General features: G+C 32.1%; 2 long non-coding RNA genes across 6 annotated transcripts in view; one reads left to right on the forward strand and one right to left on the reverse strand.

Annotated features, from left to right (window-relative positions):
• The first annotated feature begins 4,608 nt into the window (after positions 1-4,608).
• Positions 4,609-8,659, forward strand: LOC139782014 (uncharacterized). Of its 3 annotated transcripts, XR_011720762.1 has the most exons (5): positions 4,609-4,982; positions 5,174-5,388; positions 5,575-5,765; positions 7,195-7,273; positions 7,884-8,659. It is a non-coding gene; the product is annotated as an uncharacterized lncRNA (long non-coding RNA). The 3 variants fall into 3 exon arrangements; XR_011720763.1 differs by lacking the exon at positions 7,884-8,659 and having other exon boundaries at positions 5,174-5,409; positions 7,195-7,669; XR_011720761.1 differs by lacking the exon at positions 7,884-8,659 and having other exon boundaries at positions 7,195-7,669.
• Positions 6,420-24,296, reverse strand: part of LOC139782015 (uncharacterized) — a 46,995-nt gene continuing 29,118 nt past the window's right edge. Inside the window, exons 2-3 of one of the 3 annotated variants that reach the window (XR_011720765.1) lie at positions 16,448-16,504; positions 6,420-7,360 (exon numbers count right to left, since the gene is read on the reverse strand). This is a non-coding gene — a long non-coding RNA (uncharacterized lncRNA). Of the gene's footprint in view, positions 7,374-16,447; positions 16,505-24,296 lie in introns of all 3 variants that reach the window. The other 2 variants (XR_011720764.1, XR_011720767.1) reach the window with 2 other exon arrangements.

A 24,296-nucleotide genomic window follows, 5' to 3' on the forward strand; every position in this document is an offset into this window, starting at 1 on the left:
AATAAAAAATTATTAATGTAATTATGCCTCAGTTTCCAATTGCAACAAAAGTGACTGGATAAATGTTATGTAATGATTTAAGTGCCTGAAAAGAGAATTCTAAATTTAAAATTTCTTTTATAGCATTATATAATTCCTAGCTGAATAATATTATTTTTAATTCAAGATATTTTCCTCGATTTCTTTTTTGCCAACAAATGATAATTTGGCAGTCACACGCGATGTAAACATATTCTTAATTAATACGAACTAGGACAAACTTGAGTAACAACCAATACATTATTCATTAGAACTCTAAATGATTGATTTTCTTGCTATTGACAAACACTATGGGTATATAAAACAAAAACTTTTCACACAAACCAAGTATATATATATACACATATTTAAGCACATTGAGTACATAAACCGGGTGTTTAAAAAAAGTTACATATTTTGAGAGCAGATAGTATTTATCAAAACAAGAAAAAAATGTCCAGTAAACATGGCCTCTAATCAAATATCTGTTAAGATATGGGCTGTTAAGATATGCCAGTCTTTATCGTATGCTATAGGAGATGTTCTATGTGGTTCCCATTCATTGTCATACATCCTTCAGTCGTACGTCTCACAAAATCACGCATTCTTGCGAATACACCTGGCTGCTCTCGGATTTGCTGACACGCATTAAATACACGTTCCTGCAATGTTTGTACGTCATCGATGGGTGTTGAATACACCAAGATAGATCTTTAAGTGTCCCTAAAGCAAAAAATCTAAGGGATTAAGGTCAGGGGATCGCGGGCAGGCCAAACTATTGGACTACGCCGACCAATCCATTGTCCATTAAATGTCTGGATTAGGTATTGTTGGACAATGCGTGCAGAATTGGGTGGAAAAAAAATTGTATTTAATGCGGGTTAGCAAATCCGAGAGCAACCAGGGGTATTCGCAAGAGTGCGTGATTCTCTGAGACGTAGGGCTGAAAGATGTGTGATAATAAATGGAAACTACATAAAACTCCTATGGTATTCGATAAAAATTGGCCTATATCTTAACAGGTATTTGATTTAGAACCCATGTTTACTGGACATTTTCTTTTTGTTTTGATGAATATTACCTGCTCTCAAATTATGTAACACTTTTTTTTAACACTCTGTATAACTGGATAATATACAAGGTTTTTTTTAAATAAATACAAAAAGTTAATAAGGATATTCCATGGCTTATTTTAGGAAGAAAAGGTCATATAAACATGTGCCCTAAACTGCTTCGTTTTCAAAATACAAGTGTCAAAAACGCACGTCTCTGGTACGGATCTAAAAAATGTTTCATCGATACTAGAAAATGGTTCTTTACCACATGTACGCATATCAAATTTGAATAAAATATCTTTAAACGTTTTCCAGATTTTCGAAATTTTCATATTTTTTTCACAACTTTAACACCCTGTATTTTGAAAACAAAACAGTTTAGGGCATATGTTTATAGAACTTTTTCTTTCTAAAATAAGCCGCGAAATATCTCCTTCAATTTTTTTGTACTTACTTATGAAACATCCTGTATAAATGTCGTCGAAATTAATTTAAAAATTTGATTTTTAAAAAATTATCTAGGGAAACATTTTGCGTAAGAAAAGATAATTACGATTCATAAACAAAGAGATTAATGGAAAATGAAAAAGAGAGAAACACTTGTAAAAAATACACGTAAATAAGGGTACTGACTTTTTAGTTGTCAACCAATTCATTACCTATCAATATCAGTTCAATTTATTTGTAAAATAAGAGTGATTGGCTATGAAACAAATTGAATCTTAACTTTCAAATAGAAATAATTTCTTAAAAGAACCTCGCCCATTTTATTAAGAGATTTTTGACCATCAACGCATACACTTGACCTCTATACGCATTTGTAGAGGTTGACAGAAATAATAATAATATATTCTTAAGTCTCAAAAACGTGGAGAAAGATACTTTCTAGGGTGTAAATTTCGCATACCATATACACTAGGAAAAAAAATTTAGTGTCTCCAACAAAAAAATTTGGTTAAAATATGCCCAACAAAACTGTTTAGGTGCTATCTGTGTTACTTATGTTTTGTTATTACAACGTAATACTTTTGTTGTAGCAACCAAAAATCTTTAACTATATGAATTTGTTTATGGAAAACAAAAGCGTTTAGTAATTTAAATTGCTTTATTGCAACCAAAAATTTTAATTACTGAAATCAAATATTTTGTTTAAAGATATTAATTTTTTTATAATTTATATATATATAAATCATAATATATATAAACATTATATATTTAAATTATGTGTATATACTATGTGGGGTAGGTTGTCAGGAGTGAGCACGCTCTAACTGACAAGCTTGAATGCTGGAGAAGACCCGCTGAGCTGCCCTAGATATAAGGGTCGATGTCGAATCTTCCTTACGAAAAAAATACCGGCGATGCGCCGCGTAGCGGAGTGAGAAAACGTCTTAAATAACTGTTTAGTTAAGTCGTTTTTTAACAGCAACGAAATATTTTTGGTTGCTATAACAAAAGTATTACGTGGTAACAACAAAACATAAGTAACACAGATATTTGTTTACAGCAACTAAACAGTTTTGTTGGGCATATTTTAACCAAATTTTTTTGTTGTTAGAACAAAATTTTGGTTTGTACAACAAAACATTTTTCCTAGTGTATAATATCAGCTAACAGTAAAAACTTTACATTATTTAACTTAAATATTATAATATCATTAATTTTATATGAAATAATAATATATTTTATATGAAATAATAATATATTTTATATATTATCGTTCAGACTTCTTAGCGCCCAGGGCACTTTCCCGCGGTGATGACGGTAACGAACAAATTTATTGGTTTGTTCGGCTAACAATAAGTCAGATCTGCGGCTGGTTTGCACTTTTTGGCCGAAAGAAAAAAAACACTCAAACGCAAGAATCAAGCCACCATCAAAGCATATTGAAGATATTTTTATATCATTTTCTGACAGTTCTGACAATGATAATGAATAAGTATTAAGACTGGTAATGTCATCACCTTCTTCCGCCCACCGTCCCAGAACTTATAGGTACTTGTGAGAAACAATCAAAGATGCCACAGTCTTTAAAAAGATAAAAGAGGAGGTATATAACTATTTAAAATATTTGTAATAAATTAGGGAAAAAATGCCTGGTTTTGAATAATAATAATTAAGAAAAAAAGATCTGGTATTGAAAACGAGTAATGAATATTATGGAACTTAAAATTAAAGTAGAATAAAGTACAAAAATAGATGGAGAAAAAGAGAGATAGGAGATAGAAGGAAGTTTTGTATGAAGAACATACAATAGACGACATAACATAAATAAAAAATACATCGGTGATGAATCTCTAATCTCGATTGTTTAAATAATATGTAATATGATTTATAAATTTTTTAAAATAGAACAAACAAATGAGTTAATATTAAATGGATTTATTTATATTTGATTATCGATTAATAGTAGACCTGCAACAAAGCTTTTACAAAGGACAGGTTTACAAAGCGCAGTTTTGTTCGAATAGCTCTTCAATTCTGGTAAGCACCTCCTTATATAACCGCGATAACAATGACCGTTTACGATGACTCGCCAGGTTTCTAATTATACTCTCCTATTCGCGTTCCTAAATATATATTTCATTCTGTTTCACATGCAACTTATAACTTAATTGTTCATAAAGACCAATTAATAATTAATCATTAATTTTTTAACCAGACAAAATTTACTTTAAAAAAATACAATGCACATATGGATATAACATATTTATTTGATCAGTCCATTTTATCATTTTTATGTTTATTTTATTCAAAATAAATCTATATAACTTCAATACAGCACTTAGCACGATCTACGACGATGATTTTCTGACGCACATTTTCGAGAGAGAGTACTTCCAGGATATGTATTATGGTATGTTAGATGTCTTTAATGTCATTACAACAGTTTGCTTTCAGACAATTTCAGTTTGAAGAATATAGGTAATAGTCACATGGAGTCAGGTAAATACGCGGGATGATCGAGTATAATTTGTTTCCAAACTGAGAAACTGCGAGAATCCGATGAACAGGCACATTGTTGCGCAAGAAAAAACAACTATATCGACAATGTTGTATTCGACTTTAATTCTCACAACGTATTTCACAAATATTTCAAAAGCTTTAAATATAAGTCTTTGTTAGTAGTTTTTTTTTTACGTAAAACGAATATTCGGAGGATAATCGATTTACAAAAAAAAATCAGCATTATCTTAATTCAAGACTGCTGGAAACGCAATTTTTTTACGTTCAGTAAGCTTTCATTTAATATCGTGATATGCTTGTTTTAAAATATATTGAAAGTATCATACCAGAGTTACAAACAGAATTTTGCATCTTACATTCGCTCTTTGCTGTATCGTGTTTTCGTGATAAGAATCTAGAATAAATACAACTATTATCTTTGTGTCATATAGGTATATTGTATGTAAGTTTAGTAGTTAATAGATGATATATATACATTTTTTCAAGTATATTTTTTCAAAAGTACCATTTACCTACTGGGTAATATAGATGGGCTTAAAATTAAAAACACTTACAATTAGCGCTTCATTATTACTTATATACTACACAATGAATTGCCTCTCATACAGCGATTAATTGATTAATTTGCAAAAATTTAATATAAGAGCATGTCGTCATGTTTCGTCATATTCTAACGGATAAGAAATAACGAAGTTCTGTCTGACAGGCATTTACTTATTTATGCTTCTAATTAATTCGTAGGATCTCTATCTAGCGATAAGCATCGAATTGTGTAATCATTAGTAATTGCATAATGCTATGAAAGTGCACGAGCATATTACATATCGTACCATACGTACGAATATCGCGCCGCCAGATTTTTCACGATCGCCAGTATCGTTGTGATCGTTCTACTATTTGCGGGATTATTAGAGCGTGATTCGCAGCTAGGAGTGAGAAAGCGTAAGTAGACCATGTCAATACACATACGCGAGCGCGCATGTAAATTCGCATTAAGCCACGAGCTGGCCTCATCAGCTTCATAGATTAGTAAGATAATAGATACAAATTCTGCAACTCCAAGAGATTCAATTTCGTGCATACGACGCTCTGAGAAGATATCTCGTGTAAACTGTTAACTCTGATCGTTTCAGATTTCGTTTAACGAGAGCCCGGCTTTAACTTTAGCTTTATGCCAACATATGTTATGGTCAGTCAACTGCTCAAGATGTGGCAAAGAGAAGTGATATGGCGCGACGATACGGTCATCTCTTCAAAGATCGGATCCAATCTTCTCGGATATTGACTGCGCTATATCATACTCCGTGCTCTTCCTCGCTCCTTCCTGACCACCAATAGAAGCAGCACGGTAACATCGATGGAAACTCCGGTATTCAATCCCTACTGCCGTACCACTACCCCTTCCGTCATACCCGCTGCTTCTCATTTCTCCGCCTTTTCTTCTCTGTCTGCCTCGTTCCTTCTCCCATAACTTCAACAATTCCAATAGTCGTTAATCTGTCGGAAACTTTCGGAAAACTTGCCGTTATTGCAGGTAGATGGGCGGGACCGTACGAGTTGGATGAGAGAAGAGAAGAGAGTGAGAGACGAGGAAAACGTCGGAGATGGAGGAGAAGAAGAAGAGACGCAGTGGGGAATTCGAGTCTGACTGTATAAGGAGGAGGGTGGTTCGTGAGAGTGGCTCAGGGTGCTACCCCCAGATGGGTGTTACAGGGGTGCAGGGTGGTAAGTTAAATAAACTTGTTTAGTTTCGCGGAAAGTTCTGCACGGCCATTGTATTCGACTGCCGTGCTACCGAGTTTGCTGCGAAAGTTTCGAATAGGAACGAACTCACTTCCCCATTACGCTTTATTCGCTTGTTTTGCTGGCCCGCCCCGCCCCGCCCCGCCGTGCCGCGTCGCGCCGCTCTACGCCACACCACGCCACGCTACGCCGCGCCGTGCCATACCGCGCCACGCCACGCCACACTACGCTATACCACGCCACGCCGCGTCTCTGTGCCAAGTCAAACCGTGCGGAAGCCGAGTCACGCCGCCAAATCATTCTTATAATGATACCGCAGATGTTTACAAATCAATCTTAATTATATGAATCAGATCGGTACGAATTTATAGAATTTTTTAAGAGACTTTTTGTGTTATGAAATAATCCTTAGTAATCTGAATGCATATCACATGGTAACTTACAATGCATATTACATTGTTAGATTTTCGTATATGTTTGATCTTATTACTACTATTACTATTTGACCTACTCGTTTCATGCTTTCATGTTCGCTCGATAAGCTGTCTGATAGATATCAATATCTATAGATAAGATAATGATTTTGATTGCATAAAATTGATAAGAAGTTTAAATAAAAGCTCGTACAAAAGTAAATCAATATTACTTAATGTTTAAATTTAATCACATATCTCTACGGTACACCGCAGTTTTAATTTGCAACGTATAATGTAGATTTGTGATTATATTGTACAGTACGTCGAGATTCTTACACTCACTGTTCGAAATCTCATTACGCGACAAACATTTCGTCGGTTTTAGATCTCATACATGCAGTCTCATATCGCGAAAATTATGTGATTATTGTATACGTCGATATTTATAATCGATATATTATATCAATATTAATTATACATAACAATTTTCTATTTATTTATTGGTGGCTATTTGACAATTATATTTCTGTACCTTAGGGGTAAGGAATCGTATCTTCAGTTTCTGTCAAAATTAGAGTTAATTTACTTTTTCCAATATACCAGAAGTTTAAATTGTATAATATGATAAACGGTCTTATATCCATTATTACTATATTATCACTATAGTTCCTAAGATACAATGTTTAGAAAAAGTCGAATTAGAAATTTTCATAGAAATAACAAACTTTAAATTATGTTTATCTAAATTTTTAATAATGGAGATACGATTCTTTACCTCTAAGGTACAGATTTAGAGAACTGCATTAGCAATTGTATCATTAATCATTAGAATACTATGAATATTTCACTTTGCAGACCGTCCGAGTTTAAACTAAGATTCTGAAGGGTAAAAATTACATATTATTGGAACTAATTAGGGAGTACCTGAGCAAAAAAAGAGAGGAAATATGAAAGAAGAGAAAAAAGACGATATAATACGATTATTCGTGCTGCAGGTGGTAGTGCTGCGATGGCGAAGTGACCTTGGCAGTCAGGAATCCGGTCTGACAACATGGATCGACACAACCCACTGGCGTAAGAATCCCTTCGTCCATCCATCTATGCATCCACTTATTCGTCCGCGACGTCGCCGTCGTGGATTGGCCTTACGATCGATATGCGCTGGATAAATATTCTACGATTAAATTATATTTGTTCCAAACTGAATGAACAGAGCTCCATTTAAGTTCTTTGAAATCATAGATGAAAAGACTTCAGTATTGCTTTTTGACGTGATATAATGTATATACCGCATGACTTGTCGCGATGTGAATATTTACTCGTGAAAGACTCATTAATTTAAAACATCGATCTTGTTCATTCTTTCATTCTTTATCAAACATTGATAATATCAAGTAATCACATACATTTTATTAACACTTACATTGTTAAAAACTATCATTGCATAATAAAGAAAGGAATTGTGGCAATTTTTTTTCTTTTTTAAATCAAAATCCTATTACAATATAGCAGCTATACAACAAAATCACGCGTGTCTTGCATTTGCACGCACTCGCATCAATAAATTCTTATTTTTTCCTCACTCTCTTTCGTTGTTTTATCTATCACTTAGTCGTTAAGTGCAACGGTTCGTCGAAATTTTGAATGCAAGTTTATGTGGCTATGGTCATATTTACACGAGCAGATCCGAACGAAAAGGAACGAACGAAGCACGCGCCCGTGCTGTACGAGTTGAACGGCCTTAAGGACTCAGGTGCGTGCACCAGGTGTTCGTCGTTTCGCGAGTAAACGTGCGAACGAGCGACAAGAATGAAACTATCAAAGGAAGAAGAGAGAGAGAAAAGGAAGACTAAGACATATCATAACCGAATGAGAAAGATGATCGAACGAGGACATAAGAGGATGAGTGGATCAACAAGAACATATCTATTATTTCGGAATACCGCTGTTAAACCGCCAAATAAACCATCATGTAATTGAAGAAATTTTGCAATTGAATCAATTGTACAAATCAATTGCGGTATAGGAAAAGAAATTCGAATATTAGAAAAAAGATGACATAAAAGTCTTATTTCTTTTGAGAGATGAGACTACAGATTTATATTGCGCTGAGCATAATATAAATCCAATCGCGTTCAATTATGATGCAAGTTTGCATATAAAAGCATCACGGAGTAAAATCAGAGAGGAAATCCGTATATCGCATTGGCTATTTTTCATTAAATGGAAACTCGTCACAGTTTAATCGAATTCGATATTCTTTATCATCAATAATAGAATGCCGTAAATATATTGACAAAATCTAGTCTTACTTCAATATAAATCAAGTAATAGCGTGGTTTGATAGAATTTGATACCGACTGATCCATCATAACATGAATTTAAATATTAACAATCGCCAGAGACATAAAGAAATATGTATTATTATATATAGTATGTAAATAAATGAGAATAAATGTTTTTATTTTTCATCAATTTGAAGTCACAAAAATAACATAAAATTATTTTCAAATCAAAATTCGAAATATTTATAATACTACACTGTTAAAGGTTAGAGGATGAAATTTAAACCAATACCATGAGTTAAATTTATTTTGTTATTTTTAACTACCATGTGCGTCAAAATTTATTAGTTTGAAACAAAATAGGATTATTTTAACTCCATTGGTTTAGTCAAATTAACATTGTTTTAGTTAAATTAACTACATATTGAGTAGGAGCAGTGGCGACCTATGGAATAGTTAAAAATTACTCAAAATTGAGTTGAATTTAACCCTATGAATTTAACAGTGTACTATAATACTACTACACACATCTGTGCATTCGGCCTATTTTAACACGGCGCAATGGATGTCGACGCACATCATCTCGTGTAACTAGAAACTAGTACGTATGTACTAACGTACGTTTTTTACACTAATATCAAATTATGTGTGGTGTATGTATTTGTCACCTCGCTTTCAAAGTGCCTATTCAATAGTAGGGGTAATTCAAAATTGTTCAGTTTAGTTTCGCAATAGTTCAGTTTCACTATAGTAATTCAATTTCGTCATGGCGTGTAGATACACGCCATGACGTAACATATATTGTGCAAGTTCGCGTATAAAATATATGTCGACATATATTGTGTTTTGTGTGTGTGTGTGTGTGTGTGAGCATAATCTTATCAAAATAAAATGTAGTTATGTCGATGGAAAAGATTCGAAAAATTTAGTCGTCCTAACAAACTGCAAAAATAACGTAAATTCTAAGCATTGTCATTGATAAAAATTCATATAAATTTTATTTTGAAGATGACCAACGCGTTACACTTCCTCAGCATCAAATATAATGATCAGAGAAAATTGCTCGTAAGACCGAAAGATTGGCTTCTGACGTCTCAAAAGCTAATGAGAAAGATTGAGCTATATTATAAATATATTATAAGGAGCTAATTATTAATATAGACTATTAACTGTAAGCATGCCAAAATTACAAAATTATAAATTTATGTCCTAAAATGTAATTTTCTTAAAACAATTTTTTTTTAAATATCTACCACAACTTAAACGCGATTTATCTTATCTGAAATTTTAAAGTAATATTTTTTAAATAACATTTTTATAATATTCCAATATGTAATTCCAATATGATAATTTTTTACATTATAGTTTATGGAGGTTATGGGAGTCTCTTTAAATTTTCATTTTTTTCTTAAATAATAAAAATAAGAAAATTAAAAGAAAGCAATTTCCAAATTCATTGTTTTGCAAATACTTGTTTTGCAAAAAATAAATTTTTTAAAATCTTGTCCAAATAAAAAATAATAAATGTAAAGATAAGAAAATGGCAGTTTTGTTTATTTTCTTCGTTTCCGATAATTTACTGACAATGAGATTTAGGGCCAGTTTCACAAGTGTCGGTTAATTTTTAACCTTAGATTAACTCACTCTTTGTCTCCTTCTAACGTTCCCCTTAGAAAGAGACAAAGAGTGAGTTAATCTAAGATTAAAAGTTAACCGACACTTGTGAAACTGGGCCTTAGCCACTATGTAGATGCATACAAGCTACAGCCATTATTTAGGATTGCCATTATTGTTTTATTGTTTCAATTTTTTTTTCATCTTTCATCTTTCAACAAAAAATAAACATTATGTTCTCTTAAATAAAAATTGTATATGATATTGTAAAATTTTATTTTTCGATTTCTATTATATTTAAATCCTTAATGCCGATTTTTGCTGTTTGTTATTTTAAGATAATTGATTATCATTGTATTCACGATTCTTCAATGAGTGCCAAGGAATGTTTTATTAAGGAATAAAAACCGGATCAGGAAAGAAAAGATCTTCTCGACAATCGGATAAGTAAAAACATGGAAAAGGATAGCACATGAGAAAACTACAAAAGCCAGGTAAAGAATCATTATGTTACATCACATCGTGTCGACGGTATTACAAATAAAATAAGCTTGAGGCTAATGGAATTCTATCTATGATTGAACTTTACTACACAAATTTGCTCCAAGAAGAGAAAGTCTATTATTTTATTATATTTATTTATAAAAGAATACAGCAATGCAAATATAAAGTAAATACGAAATATAATTTTAAACCATGTGTTAAATTTAAATTTTTTTTTGTCAATTAGAGATAAAGTTTGATTAATAACATATTTCGTGTATTGTGAAAATTATATTTCAAAATAGAAGAATGGACGAGAAGCGGAATCACACATAAAGAAAGCGATAATTGCAATGAAATCAACATAGAGCATAGGAGAGAGATTGTTTAAAGACAACTTTAGGAAGAGAATGAGCATGTTTGATGTGTTAGGAAGTGTGCCGGATGGGGCAGAAATATAGGAATGGTACAACAAAGAAAAGCTAGACAGAATAATGAGGAAATATATGAAATAGATACTGGAGTTAGATAAGGGGCACCGAATTATATCGTAGTGGAAGAAAGTAAATTAGTAAAATTAAGGATACAGGTCATAAGAAGAGCAATAAAATTTGAGGAAGAAGAAAGTAAATCGGATAAAATGATGATAAAAGAATGCATAAAAGATCTAAGAAGGGAGAGAACAAGGAAAGAAGAAGGAACAAGGGAAGGAAGAAAGAGAGTCGGAAAGAATAAATTTAACAAAAGAAGAGTTAGAAAAAAGTAGAGAAGGAGTAGAAGAGATGATACAAAAGACAGTAAGAGAAATATAGGAAAAAGAGAAAGAAGAAAGAAAATAGAGGAGTCATGATATAACAATTACTACAAGAAGTTAATAAGAAAAGGGGTTTCATAATATCTGGAAGACAAGAAGAAGACTAAAGATACGAGATGATTGCAAGATTTAGGTGCAGAAATGCGGAAGCAAGAGGTAGTCAATTCTGGAGAGAAGAATTGAAGAGATGTAGAATATGTGGGGAGAGTGAAGAGACAAGGCGACATGTTTCGGAAGAATGCGAGATAACAAAACAAGGCGACATATTAAAGGAAATTTTTAGAGACAAAGAGCAGAAATTAGAAATTATGAAGAAATTAGTAACGAAAATAACAAGAAAAAGGAAGAAAGGGAAAAAGAAAACAAAAAATAAAGGATAAAGAATGAAAGACGAGAAGGGCAAGTAACGAGAAGAGGGAAGGAGAAAAAGCAGAAGAGAAGACATTTACAAGATATAAGATAATTTGAAAAATCTCTCTAGGAAATTATAAAGAAAGTAGATATAAAAATACAGTTTAGATAAAAATTATGAAGCTTGAGTTTTTGAGTTCCAGGTTTCGAATTTATAAGTTTTAAGTTTTGAATTTTTAAGTTTTGTTTTTTGAGTTTTATGTATGAATTAAGTTTTGTCTTTTGTTTTTGAGCTTTTAGTTGAAAAGTCTGTATATATTTAAATATAGGATATAGCAAATACTTAAATAATAATCTATATATATTATATGAATATATATATATATATATATATATATATATATATTCATATATATTTATAATGTAATGTATAAATGTGCAAAAGAGAGAAATGTAAAACACTATATTGTACGGAAGTCCATTTAAAACCGTAAGGATCAAATAAATAAATAAATAAATATATATATATATATATGTATATGTATATATATCAAAATGCTGATTAACAATCGCAAGCAGGAGCTAATTAATCAATAAACAAAAGTATATTTTTTCGAAAAAGCCTGGATCTCGTGATAGAGTTTCGAACAAGTTTTTCGGCTCTTGAATGTTTGCTCATTGTACTTTTAAGAGACATTTACGTGTCGAGAAACTGTGATGTAAACTATGTTACAACACAGTATACATACGAGGGTAGTCTGAAAAGTTTTGAGCCTAACATCGACTTAAAAGGAGACTATGTTGAAAAATTTGACCAAATTTGACCGAAAAAATAATGTTTGAGGCTCAAAACTTTTCAGACTACCCACGTATATGTGTTCTGTAGAAAAGAACGACAAAGTAAATAGTACGCGTAAAAAGCATGCAAAATAAAATTTATTCGGTTTCAAATAAAAAGAAAAGTGACGATGGGAATGCTAATCATCACCAATCATTATTGTATTCATTCTCTTTTATTACATAAACTATATATAATTATTTAATTATTGATGTAAAGTGCTTTAAGTGCTTTGAGGGATCTTACAGTTAAAATTCACTTACTTACTAATTCGTCAATTAGCTAAAACGACATTTCATAATCACATAACAAGTTTTGGGCATAATTAATAATTTAGTATCTATTATTTAATTATTGCTAATAGCATAAAATACCTATAATGAGTGAATAAAAAACTTACATTCTGCTTTGGCACTGTTGCGATTAGTTTCCCTTTCTACAGTGAGTCTACAGTTAATTTTTGTCTGCCTAATTTCACCGCGCACCGTAATGAAAAGATTAAATAAAAATTTGCCTATTCAGACTTGCGTTATAATATCTTTGTGCATAAATTAAGAATAAAAACGGTTTTTTATATAATCCTAATTGCAATTATCAAGGTTTTTTTTAGAAATTTAATCGGTCAATGCGTGTTATTGAGATACGATAATTTAAGCTACTTCCAACTAAATCAATTGCGAATAGATATACAATCTAAATATCTGCTTACTCAAGAGATACTGTCGTGTTTCGAGTTAAATATATACGCAATAATGTAATGGCAAAGCGGACCATGTACCTATAATCTATAAATACATGAGCTCTGTAGTCAAGAGATTATTGGATATCAGTAAAGGCTAGACCGATCAAATTCTTAACAAGCTTTGGTATTTGGTCGATAGCTTGCGTTTAAATTATATATAACAAAAGAAATATTTGTTTTTCCTTCACGTATCCTGTGGATGGAAATATTATGGTGCAAAGTCAAAATTGGCAAATTTACGTTTGAGAAATATCATTGTCATCAAAAGAAATATACGATTCCAATTTCTGATATAAGATACGGTGCTACTAGCAGCTGATCGATCGATTTTGATCATCGTGATATAATTGCTACATCGTGATATAATTGTGACGACAGATCATAGTATATTTATTTAGGACATAAACATGTATATTTATTGCTGTGTTCGATTATTTATACAAGAGAGAGAATTATAATTATAGAAAAAAATTCGTTTCGCAATATAATATTATGTTGTAAATATGCATGCTTATTTATAAATTCATGATTCATTATTTGTATAATATTGAATCATGAATTGTGCACCGCACTATAAGGTAATTGTTCAGATATTTTTGTCGACAGTCAAAAAATTAATATAGACAATAATGCCGAGTCTTTTCAATTATCTCATGTGGAGCTTTATTGATAGAGTCACATAAATTTACTGGATATCGATAATCTTTAATAATATCTTTAATAATTTAATGTATATGCTATATGGAAAAAAAACTAATCCTACACTGAGAGAAATTTCTGGTGACGCTATCCAGAATTCAGAATCGGTTTACCAAACAGTATAGTGAATAATCGTGTAACAAGACATCTAGTTAATAATACCAAACTATCTGGTAAGCGCATTGTCTGATTAGAATTACAGAAATGTTTAGATATGTTTACCAAACTGTCTAGTAAAGAACCATATTTACCCGACATAAAAAAAATTATTTATTTTGAAATTTTATTACTATTTTTTAACTAAATTTGTTTCTTAAGATGCAGTCTATGATTATAAATATTTCTCTATTTTTCTGTATTTGAAAAAATACACTTACCTTGGTGGGATTCGAACTCGGGACCTCTGGATCGTGAGCCAACTGCCTTCCCTTAAGAAAAAATGCAGTCAAAACTGATAAAAAAAACTGGGCACTAACTGGTGGATAACTGATTATTGAAACTGATGACAGCACGATCAGTTTATTGAAACAAGTTACTGATAAAAGAAACAGTTATACCAGTTACTGATTAAAAAAACTGGGCACTAACTGGTGGATAACTGATTATTGTAACTGATGACAGCACGATCAGTATATTGAAACAAGTTACTGATAAAAGGAACAGTTGTACCAGTTACTGTTAAAAGAACTGGTCAATATTGGTCCAGTTTTATTCAGTTTTATATTGATCAGTAACTGATAGAACTTCCATGTTGTTCGGTTGATCAATTGAATCAATTGAACTTTCACCAGTTCTATAAACTTGCCTGAAGAACATAATCAGTATCTGACAAACCGTTAAAAAAAACTTAGGACCAGTCATTAGTTACTGATGGCAACACTCAGTGTCTAACCAGTTTTTTAGATTAATATAGAAACTGATTATTAAAACTGGGCGTCAACTGAAGAACATAATCAGCATCTGACAAACCGTTAAAAAAACTGAGGACCAGTCATCAGTTACTAATGGCAACACTCAGTGTCTAACCAGTTTTTAGAGTAATGTAGAAACTGATTATTAAAACTGGGTGTCAACTGAAGAATATAATCAGTATCTGACAAACCGTTAAAAAAAACTGAGGTCCAGTCATCAGTTACTGATGACAACACTCAGTGTCTAACCAGTATTGTAGAAACTGATTATTAAAACTGGACGTCAACTGAAAAGCATTACCAGTAACTGACTCTCGTATTCAGTCACTGATAGAACATCACAAGTTACTGATTCAACTTCATCAGTTACTGGTGCAACTGCTCAGTTCTTTTTCTTAAGGGTTACGTGCCACGGAAAACCCAATTTGCAATGAAAGATGATGCATAGATTACTGGGTAAATGTTAATGGTTATGCACCGTAAGATAGCGTGGTGATCACTGTCGTCTTTTATGCGCATGCATTATACTTTTCGATACCTCAAGCGCATCTTCATTTCTTAAATGTGCACCACATTTTCTGGTGCAAGCTCACTAGCGTAGTAGCGTTGTAGGTTATGTTGTAGGTTATGGTATCGAGAACTCTAGCACTGTGCACCACAAAATCTGGTGCAGACGTAACAAAAACCTATTCGTGTGTTCCGAAATAACGCAACCCAGTAAGCACTATACAGTTGAACGCATATGTATACAAATAAATAGTGCTGATCGACATATACATTGTGCTCGAATGATATATTACAGCTACCTCAATTTCTAGCATCAAGTTTGATAGTGAGTTCGGTTTTCCGTGTGGTAGACCACTTCTTAATTTAATGTAAGTGTTATATATAGTCTACATATGTCATAACCAGCGCAAATATATAATTTTTCAAAAATCATCTTAAGAAACAAATTCAGTTTAAAAAGAGTAATAAAATTTTGAATTGGATATATGATATAATATTTCTTAATGTCGGGTGAATGTCAGAAACCAGTGCCGGCTCATTACGAAATTTTGTGTTCGTAAATATACGATTCATTTGATGAGCGTTACGAATAGAAATGACTAGCGGTACCACACGTCTAGAGAAGATTACCAAACTGTCTAGATACCTATGACTAAATGTCTCTGTATCGACTACTATGACGCGTTAAGGCGCCGTTATCAGAATTTTGGATGTATGAACCACATATCGCATACAAGTTCACTATGCTACGTCTTACAAAACGAGTATAGTTTTAATCACCAACAAATTTCTCTCAGTGTATTTACTACTTTTGTATTATCCCAACTGATAGTCCGACAACCAGAAATAACCACAAATGAGTCCTTTCCATTTCTCCAATTGAATATACAATAAATAGTTCCTCATTTGAAATTTTCCTCAATCCATTGTCTTTCTCCAATAATAATTATAGTTCTTTTCTCACATTTATAAAAAATAATTGGTTCAAAAATTTAACTACCTACCCGATCCTCAAAGATATACAATGTTTCCTCCAGTTAGATGAGAATTTTTCCTTGCCCCTAATAAATAAAAGAAAAACAGTTATAGGATTTATAAAAAACATAGAACAGAATGCAATATGAAAAAATTCTACATAGGTACCCAATTGAGTATTAAATTCATAGTGTCATATTATATTCAATTTGAGTCATTTTTAACCATTCCTATAGGTCGCAACTGCTCCTACTCAATATGTCGTTAATTTAACTAAAACAATGTTAATTTAACTAAAGGAGTTAAAATAATACTGTTTTGTGTTAAAATAATAAATTTCGGCACATGGTAGTTAAAAATAATTGTTATCTAACAATTAATTATCTCAAGGTATTGGTTTAAATTTCATCGTTTAATATTTAACAGTGTAGAAACCGTTCCATTCCTATCCTCAATATAGTCTCTTTTCCTTCTCTTCTATCTTATCGACTATTTACTAAAGCAGATAGGAACAATACAAGCCCTAGATCGAAATCATTATAAACAATGATTATAAATAATGACTCATTAACGTGAGAAATATATTATAAAATTTTATTAAACAGGGTCGACTCAAGTATGTGTTATACATATAACATACAAAGGACATGTTACTTCTATAATGTTAGATGCTTTGTATGCGTATGCTTTGTATGCGCAATATGTAGATGCTTTGTATGAGTACTGAAAGTCTATAACGTGTTTGATGTAAATTTTAGATTTTCAGTATTGTTCAATACATTTGGCAGTAATATTTATTTTGCCGATATTTGAAACACAGCCTTAGAGACGTCAAATAGAGGTTGCTATTCCAACTATACTACTATACTATTAGATGGCCAATATGTTTATGCGGCCAAGGGATTATGTGTACCGGGATTTGTCCAAATCATTGGACACCGAACGGCATTTCAGCGCTAAATTCTGTCTCTTGTACCTAGTGAAAGAAGCTTAAACGCGCTAACCTAGCAAAATCGAACGTGTTCTGGGGCATAAGATCTTTCCATTTTTTTTTAAATTTCCCCATCCCTTTCAAAAAATTCATATTTGTCGCACAGTGTTATTAGACAAAACATTCCACTTTTATTTTTAAGAAATAAAAATTTAAAATAAAATTATATTGTTTTAATGCTTTTTAAGGGGAACATATGAGTAGACCACAAGAAAAGAAGGTGAAATTCGGGAATTTTTATCTTGGAAACTATTAATTCGATTCGATCTGGGTTTTTTTTATTTAAAAGTATCTACATTGAGGCACGTTCACAAATTTTTTTAAGGGAATTCATTCCCTCGGAACGCTGTTCTCGTGGCCGGCGTAAAATGTGTTCCTGTTCACGGTTCCCAGAATATCTCGAGAACGGCTGGACCGATTTGCTTAAAATTTATACACAATGTTTTACGATAGTTTTTCTCGTTTCCATCGGGAGATTTTTTTTTACTCAACTAGTTTTTTTTTATCAGACTATAAAAGGTCGAAAATTTGGGTCGAAAAATGAATGTGAGTTCAAACAGTCGACGTTTCGGTAAAAAATTTTTTTTTTATGAAATCTGCCGATGGAAACGAGAAAAACTATCGTAAAACATTGTGTATAAATTTGAAGCAAATCGGTCCAGCCGTTCTCGAGATATTCTGGGAACCGTGAACCGTGTCCGCGAGGAACACATTTTACGCCGGCCACGAGAACAGCGCTCCGAGGGAATGAATTCCCTTAAAAAAATTTGTGAACGTGCCTCAATGTAGATACTTAAAAAAAAAAAAAACCCAGATCGAATCGAATTAATAGTTTCCAAGATAAAAATTCCCGAATTTCACCTTTTTTTCTTGCGGTCTACTCATATGTTCCCCTTTAAAATTCTTTTTATAATTTTTTATGAATAGTCTCATAAACATAAAATTATCTAAATAAATCGCAATAATCATCTCATCTTTCATCTAGAATAATTAAAAGCAAAATCATCTTTATCTTATCTAAGATAAATTTACGGATTTTTATCTTATCTTCATCTTAAATGATTTTGAAATCATCTAAGGCAAGCACTATTCATAGCGTTCGCTTTAGTGTAACCATTAGTAGCTAGTTATTTTTAAAGATAATAAAAAAAACGTGATTCTTCGAAGTTTATTAGCTACCTATAACTTTTTAACGAAGCATTTCCGGACCTATGTTTATAACTTTTTTGTTCCAAATTTAATTTCTTATAAGACCCTGAAGTTTTATATACTTGACTTGGAACATCTTGTATAAATCTATTTTTTCGTTTTTAAATTTTTGTGTAGTAAGAAAACATTCTTATAATCTTTCTATGTGTTATCCAGAGTTACAGTATTCTTTGTATTGTGTATTTAAAATTATGTATTAAAAAAAAAATTGTTTTGTACGATTTTTTCATGTTCAACATCATCAGTGATGTATTTGTATTAGTCACCGTTATTTTACCTTTTTCTGAAAAGGTAACTTCTGAATAGTTATAACTTATTACGAAATATGATTGTGTCTCTTGATAAAAGATAAAGTAAATGATTAAACTGTTAAAAATTACTTTTTCGAAAAAGATGAAAAAAGACGCCAAGTACATGTTGTAAGAAAATTGTTTTGCGTAACAATGTTATTTTAATGAAAATAAGAATCATAGAAAATAATGTATTATATCTTTTGATATCAATTGATATCATTTTGGTACAAACTAAAACATTATTAAGTAAAATAATTTTGTCAATAACATTATTTTCTATGATTCTCGCTTATTTCAATTACTAACATTGTTATTTCGATTACTAACATTGTTTCACCAAACAATTTTCTTACAAGTGCGTAGATTTGGCGTTTTTGGAGAAGGTAATTTTTAATAATAGATGTCACAGTTTTTTTTAGCACACGTTAAATATCTTTTATACATAAATTATCCTCAAAATAGCACTTATTAATTCTGAAAAAATCATCAGTGTAGTCTACCAGAAATTCTTGTTACCAAAAGAACAATTATATTTCATAAATTAAAAAATATAATTAATAATTAATTATTTGTTGCTAATTATTATCTAATTATTAATTATTATTAATTATTTTATCTGGTTCTTTATTTCGCAATATTTTATATATGTATGTCATTTATTAACAATTTTCTGTAGAAAGTTTTCTACAAAAAGTACTCTTATTAACTTTTATAGAAACATCTTTAGTGCTTCTGGGTCACTGCTTTTGAATACTTATATAAGACTCAATGATGCATTATGAATTCAATTTTTATTTAAAAAATAATAAGGAAGTGTATACAGAATATATTAGATCTCTTCTTTACAATCGACAAGATCAATGTTTGCAGGAATATATTACTATATAACTTTTCTTTCAGTATAGTGTTGACCTTTACACTTTTTAAAGATCTGTCATTGATGATTTAGTAATTTCTTTGAAAATTACAAAAAGAAGGACTCGCAGGATTTGTTTACAGTATAGATTATTTTTATTGAATCAGCAAAGGCTTTACGCAGGAGTTTTACGGAATAGATTTTTTTTAAACAATACAATATAAATACAATTAAATATACAATATAAATACAATGTAAATACAACATAAATACAATTAAATACAAGAATTTCTGACAGAAACATCTCGCGCTGACAATAATAAATATGTATTATTATAATATACATTATTTATTATATCTTTAATAAAGATGATATTAAAAATATACTACACATATCATATAACGCTGTATATGTATATGTATATGTAACGTTTCTTCCAATATTAACCTTTAGTATTCAAAAGACATTTGTCAAGAACTTGTCAAAGTCAGACTCATCAGAAGATTTCATGTATAACGCTGTTAATGTTACGTCGCCACACGTGTTGAAAACTTGAAAAATTGTAACCGTATAGAATTTCTCAAAAAACTTATGTTTAGAAATGTATTAGAGAAGGATAGAAAGGCGACAACGATGACATTATAATAACTTTATTTACATTATGACAGCTTTATTTATATAAAGCACGTAGAGTCTTAGAGCAAAAACAAAAAAACAATGATATAGCTTTCGTGATAAATCAAACCCAAGCTATCGATTAAGGGGAGGTTCTAGTTCATGACGATCAAAAAATGCATGAATTTCAGGAATTTTTTTTGATATAAAATAAATGAATTTGCAAAAAACTTTTAAGGGGTTTTATTCTTGTACTGTTTACATAAGAAATTAATTTTTTAATGTTAAAAAAAATTCAAAATGGCTTCACGCCATGAAGCCACAAGCGACGTGAGTTTATGCGCGCGGGGCGCTCTACAGCTTCAACGGATAAACCGATTCTAATAAATCGCGGTGCAAAAGAAAGGAAATTTAATTTGGGGGGCCTTCACGATGAGTTTTTTTCAAAAATTGATTGCAAATTTTTTTATTCGAACGTTGAAGCAAAAAAAGAAACGGAAAAAATGGGTTTTTTTTTTCAAATGGCTACCATTTTGTATTCCGGGGGTTTTTTAAAAATCGGAAAACGATAAGGCCCCCCAAATTTAGTCTAGTTTAATAAATTTTTTGTGTTTTTTGTGTCAGATCAGCTGGCAAGGCTGTGGAGCGCCCCGCGCGCATAAACTCACGTCGTTTGTGGCTTCACGGCGTGAAGCCATTTTGAATTTTTTTTAACATTAAAAAATCAAAATTTCTTATGTAACAGTACAAGAATAAAACCCCTTAAAAGTTTTTTTCAAATTCATTTATTTTATATTAAAAAAAAATTCCTGAAATTCATGCATTTTTTGATCTTAATATCATAGACTAAGGCTGCGTTCGGAAACGTCACCCGGGTATACTCCCTTCTCCTTCTAACTCGCTGAGATAGAAAGAGAAGTGAGTGTACTCGTGTGCACTCGGGTGACGTTTTCGAACGCAGCCTAACACGGAATACCCCCCGCGAATGCGCTGTCAGTTCGTTCCGGCCGTCCATGTGAAGACACTGCGCTCTACAAGATTTTCTGCTTATTCACTGTAATTTTGCTGGTAGTTTCGATAAGAGGTGAGTAATATAATATTTACATTACAGAATTAATGTATATATGTAGGCACCTACTAGACGATATTAATGCATAAATATAAAAAACATTTTGTTATTGTGTTCTACTTCATGTCACTGGCTGAAGCCAGAGTAATTTTTATAGGCACGATATTATCAGACCAGTTCGGTAATACCGCGTTTTCTCATTTTTTGGAAAATTGTTAATATTTTAGTTTGTGTTTAACTTTGAAGATTATTACTATTATATATGGATAGCCAAATAAATTACCTATCTAAAACTGCACATTTTGTTTTTTTGAAACATTTCTAAGCTTAGATATACGCTTCAATTCTTAGGGGCTCGGTAATATCCAACTCTCCCCTACGGTTTCAACAAACGGCGATACCCAATTAACCTTGAGCGTAGTTATAAAGAAGATCTCAAGGTCAACTTTAAAATTTTTTATGAAAACTTCTAATTTTTATTTGATATATATTGTTACGCTCGTCGCGCGTCCGCCGCACTTTCTCGCACAGTCACTCACGCGCGACGCGTATTCCGGCACTCACACAGGAAGAGATAACTCGGTTTATGAAAAAAAAACTCGTTTATTCGTTAGCTCAATACAATAAGAGACTCGGGCAGACACGTCCGAACGAGACAGAATCCCGGAGCAGAATCTGTGAATATCGTTGTCTATAAACAACCGTCGCTAAGGACGATTCGCGACTTCTCTACTACCGGGCGACTCTCGCATGAGCGCACAGCACGGGCGCACAGCACGGGCGTAACAATATATTTGTAGTTGACCTCGAGATTTTTTCAAAATACTATAACAAAACTCTTTTTGGTTAAATACTTTCCGAAATATGGGTTGACAAAGTTCAAGTGTATTGCTGGCACTAACATTGCCCCAGGTGTACCACGCGGAGATTGCCGGTCAGATTCACATCTCTTTTGTGTGTGTGTGTGTGTGTGTGTGTGTGTGTGTGTGTGTGTGTGTGTGTGTCTGTGTGTGCGTGCGTGTGCGCGTTTGCGCGCGATGATATTATAGCAGATGTTCGAATTGCCTTCCTTTCACCGCTTGACAGTGTGCGAGCTTTGAAAAGAATCTCTGACATTTCTTAACATGTTGATGGCTATTAAACTCATTTCGTCAGTTATTCTTTGTTTCAATTCTTCGACGTTCACGGGTGTTGTTTTACGAACTCGATCTTTTAAGAAGCCTCATAAAAAAAGTCAAGTGGTGTCGGGAGATCCTGGAAGCCATTTAATTGTTTCTCGTCTCCCAATCCATCTGTTCGGGAAGGTTTTATCCATAACAACAACCTTCGTACTCTTAATCCGAAATAATAGAGTTCTATCTTGCTGAAACCACACGCGACCAAAATCGTTAAGAAAAACATTTCAAATAGCAGGAATAATTTGTTCAAACCAGCATATAGCTTCGTACTTCTCGGAATTGAGATTTTTATGGTAGAAAAATATTAAATGATCTTTGATTATCCTTGTCCAGACATTGACTTTTTCAGGATACTGAGATTTGTTATCTTTCATTCAATGTGGATTTTCGGAGCTCTAATATCAGAAATTGTGACGATTGACATTCCCATGAAGTTCAAAAGCAGCTTCATCGGAAAAGACAATGTTATTTGCGAAGTTAGATACACTCCGCGAGCCTGAATAAGTTCACAAAATTCCATTCTCTGGACAAAATCTTTCTTGCAAACGCTGAATTGTTCTTATAACAGTGGATTTTAAAATTGGATTTTGCGCATTAAAAATTGCATTAAAGAGATCACATATCTCTTAATATGACCTCTGTTTATTCCCATCAACACACCCTGTCACCAACAGATAAATGTTCTGTCCTCTTTTCAACAACTCAGCCATTATTTAAATCTTATACAAACGAGAAGTAAGTCAAATTTGTAACTGTTAGGTATTTAGTAAGCAAAAATTATTTCTGACTTGTGACAAGCCTCTACGCGAAGACGTAAGATGCTCGAACTCAGGAACGGTATTGGCTCGGAGCTACGAAATCAGAGAAATGGAGATAGCAGTGCGGGCATGACCGCCGAAGCCAGTGCTCTAAAGTGTAAACCCTTCGCAGCCCTAACTTAACTCTCCACACTCGGGAATAGTCCTGAATGCGGGTAATTATTGTTTCTTCAATTGTATTTAAAATAACATACATACACACAAAAAAGGGATGTAAATCTCCGAAAGTAATAAATTCTTAATCCAAAGAAGTTTTATTGTTTTATTAAGAGAAACAAGACTAACATCTTATACAATCAGTTTAAAAAAAATGCCATTTACGGACCGAGCTGGATCTTGATAGCCTAATAATAGTTCTGTGTATTTCCAAGCACACGAATTTCCAATCTACTGCGCGCTGATTGTTTGTCGGAAATGTACTTGGAAATACACAGAAATAATATTAGTCTACCAAGACTATCCAGCTTGGACTTAAATGGCAGAGTTTTATTGTAGTATTTTGAAAAATTCTCGAAGTCTCAAGAAAATCGGCTGAAAAATGGGAGTTTTCATTAAAAATTTAAAGTTGACCTTGAGATCTTCTTCGTAACTGCGGTCAAATGGGTATCGCTGTTTAATGAATTTATTGAAACCGTATAACTTTTGTATATAACATTTTTTTAATGCCTTGTTTTCAAGATATTTTACAGGTTCGATACTCTTTCTTCATCCTATATAAAAAGTTATTTAAATCTGCAATGTAATACAACATATAATTTTTTAATAAAAATTAATGTATCAAATAAAATAATAATCACCGTTAATATTTTCAAAATCGGGAATTTTTCTTCCAAGAACAGGAGAAAAAT

The sequence above is a fragment of the Temnothorax nylanderi genome, unplaced genomic scaffold (assembly GCF_030848795.1).
Source record: "Temnothorax nylanderi isolate EJ_2023f unplaced genomic scaffold, tnyl_v1.0 TNYL_tig0381_pilon, whole genome shotgun sequence".
Classification (NCBI taxonomy): Eukaryota; Metazoa; Arthropoda; class Insecta; order Hymenoptera; family Formicidae; genus Temnothorax; species Temnothorax nylanderi.